The sequence below is a fragment of the Globicephala melas genome, chromosome 18 (genome assembly GCF_963455315.2).
Source record: "Globicephala melas chromosome 18, mGloMel1.2, whole genome shotgun sequence".
Lineage (NCBI taxonomy): Eukaryota > Metazoa > Chordata > Mammalia > Artiodactyla > Delphinidae > Globicephala > Globicephala melas.
In genome coordinates this window covers 28,040,258-28,043,707 of record NC_083331.1, presented here as the reverse complement: position 1 = coordinate 28,043,707, position 3,450 = coordinate 28,040,258, and the positions used below count along the sequence as shown (strand labels likewise).

General features: G+C 43.6%; 1 pseudogene; it reads right to left on the bottom strand.

Moving 5' to 3' along the window:
- Window positions 1–1,816: 1,816 nt before the first annotated feature.
- Window positions 1,817–3,132, bottom strand: LOC115839060 (tubulin beta chain pseudogene; annotated as a pseudogene).
- Between the last annotated feature and the right edge of the window lie 318 nt (window positions 3,133–3,450).

The window sequence follows — 3,450 nt, the reverse complement described above, 5'->3', positions numbered from 1 at the left end:
ATCACTCCCTAACACCATACACAAAAATAAGCTCAAAATGGATTAAAGACCTAAATGTAAGGCCAGAAACTATTAAACTCTTAGAGGAAAACATAGGCAGAACACTCTATGACATAAATCACAGCAAGATCCTTTCTGACCCACCTCCTAGAGAAATGGAAATAAAAACAAAAATAAACAAATGGGACCTAATGAAACTTCAAAGCTTTTGCACAGCAAAGGAAACCATAAACAAGACCAAAAGACAACCCTCAGCATGGGAGAAAATATTTGCAAATGAAGCAACTGACAAAGGATTAATCTCCAAAATTTACAAGCAGCTCATTCAGCTCAATAACAAAAAAACAAACAACCCAATCCAAAAATGGGCAGAAGACCTAAATAGACATTTCTCCAAAGAAGATATACAGACTGCCAACAAACACATGAAAGAATGCTCGACATCATTAATCATTAGAGAAATGCAAATGAAAACTACAATGAGATATCATCTCACACCAGTCAGAATGGCCATCATCAAATATCTAGAAACAATAAATGCTGGAGAGGGTGTGGAGAAAAGGGAACACTCTTGCACTGCTGGTGGGAATGTGAATTGGTAAGCCACTATGGAGAACAGTATGGAGGTTCCTTAAAAAACTACAAGTAGAACTACCATAAGACCCAGCAATCCCACTACTGGGCATATACCCTGAGAAAACCAAAATTCAAAAAGAGTCATGTACCAAAATGTTCATTGCAGCTCTGTTTACAATAGCCAGTACATGGAAGCAACCTAAGTGTCCATTGACAAATGAATGGATAAAGAAGATGTGGCACATATATACAATGGAATATTACTCAGCCATAAAGAGAAACGAAATTGAGCTATTTGTAATGAGGTGGATAGACCTAGAGTCTGTCATACAGAGTGAAGTAAGTCAGAAAGAAAAAGACAAATACCGTATGCTAACACATATATATGGAATTTAAGAAAAAAGAATGTCATGAAGAACCTAGGGGTAAGACAGGAATAAAGACACAGACCTACTGGAGAACAGACTTGAGGATATGGGGAGGGGGAAGGGTGAGCTGTGAAAGGACGAGAGAAAGTCATGGACATATATACACTAAAAAACATAAGGTAGAATGCTAGTGGGAAGCAGCCGCATGGCATAGGGTTATCGCCTCGGTGCTTTGTGACAGCCTGGAGGGGTGGGATAGGGAGGGTGGGAGGGAGGGAGACGCAAGAGGGAAGAGATATGGGAATATATGTATAACTGATTCACTTTGTTATAAAGCAGAAACTAACACACCATTGTAAAGCAAGTATACCCCAATAAAGATGTTAAAAAAACAAAACAAAACAAAAACCATCTCTTCCTTGTAGGGACTTCTACCTGTTGCTTGGTTTCCTTTCCCCTGGGCTACCACACAGGTCTAGGTTGGTGGTCATCTAACTGGGTTGTCAGCCCACAGTTCTACGTGAGATTTGATGAGACACAGCTTCTTGATGAGTTATCTTGAAAACGAAGTTGGAAATGTTAACTGTACAGATGGGAGGAATGGGCACCAGAAGGAAATACAGGGTTACCCAGAATGGCAGAAACGGTTCTGCCAGAAGTGGAAAGAGAGAGGAGATATTTAACAAATGACAAATATTTATTGAGTGCCTATTATGTGCCAGGCACTGTTCTAGAACCTCTACCCACCTCCCAAAAAAAGAAAAAAAAAAGAGTCAGAAAATGCAAATTCTGAGGGAGAGGAAAGGGATGACTGAGGAATAAGTCTGAAGGGACTGAGAAGACTTAGGTGATGGGGTTTGACCTTAGGCCTCCTATTCAGCCTCCTCACTAAAAATCTCTTCTTCTGCTGTGGCATCTTGCTACTGGTGGTATTCAGAGATGAGGTCTTTCATGTTGCTCTCAGCCTTGGTGAAATCCATCTCGTCCCTGCCCTCGCCTGTGTACAGTGGAGGAAGGCGTTCCAGCAGAACATGGAAGAGAACTGCACTCAGGTGAACTTGAACAACTCCGGTATGGCCGTGCTCTTGCCAATGAAAGTGACCACAACCTTGAGGCCACAGATTGGGATGTTGCAGACAGCTGTCTTGACGTTGCTGGGGATTGATTCCAGGAAGTAGCTGCTGCTCTTGTTCTGCATGTTGAGCTTCTGCTCATCCACCTCCTTCATGGACATTCACCCACAGAAGACAGGAGCCAAGGTGAGGTACCAGCCATAGTGGGGGTCACAGGCAGCCATTGTGTTCTTGGCATAGAAGATCTTCTGGGTGAGCTCGGGCACAGTGAGTGTCTGATACTGCTGGCTTCCACCTCTGGTTAGAGGTGAAAAAACAGGCATGAAGAAGTGAAGACATGGGAAGGACACCATGTTGACTGCCAGCTTGCAGAGGTCAGCAATGAGCTGGCTAAGGAAGTGGAGGCAGGTGGTGACACCACTCTTAGTGGTCAGGATGAGGCGGTTCAGGTCCCCTTAGGTTGGCGTGGTCAGCTTGAGGGTGTGGAAGCAGATGTTGTAAAGGGCCTGGTTGTGGATGCAGTAGGTCTCATCAGTGTTCTCCACCAGCTGATGGATGGTGAGGGTGGCATTATAGGGCTCAGCTACAGATTCGGACACTTTGGGTGAGGGCACTACACTGAAGACTTCATGATGCCATTGGGATACTCTTCACATGGCTTGCTGATGAGCAAGGTGCCCATTCCAGAATCTGTGCCCCTTCCAGCGAGTGGGTCAGCTGGAAACCCTAAAGGCAGTCGCAGATCTCTGCCTCCTTCAGAACCACATCCACGACTTAACCAGCTCAGCACCTTCTGTGTAGTGGTCCTTGGCCCAGTTGTTGCCTGCCCCAGACTGACCAAAAACAAAATTGTCTGGTCTGAAGATCTGACCAAAAGGACCTAAGCGAATAGAGTCCATGGTCCCAGGTTCTAGATCCACCAAGATGGCATGAGGAACATATTTGTCACCTGTGGCTTCATTGTAGTTCATGGAGATGCAGTCCAACTGCAGGTCTCTATCCCCATGATAGGTGTCGGTGGGGTCTATGCCATGTTCATCACTTATCACCTCCCAGAATTTGGCACCAATTAGGTTGCCACACTGATGGGCCAGGATGTGCACAATTTCCCTCATTGTTAAAATTTATTCTATTTTTTTGCTTGCCTCAAGGTGTGTATGGGGCAAGAAAATGATATGTAATTAGTTTTTCTCTGCTGCTCGTCACAGGCTGGAAGGATTGAATGGGCCCTGGAGGTTGGAGAAACAGGATACAAATGCGGCATCAGGAAGGTTCTGAGAGAGGATCCTTCTTTCTAATACCACAATTTACTACCTATAAGAAATGTAATTCCATTTTCTAGAAATATATTTTATTATTGAAATTATTTTCACAGTTTAAAATGTGTTATATATTTTGAAATAGTGTCTATAAAAGTTCCTATCTTTAAAAAT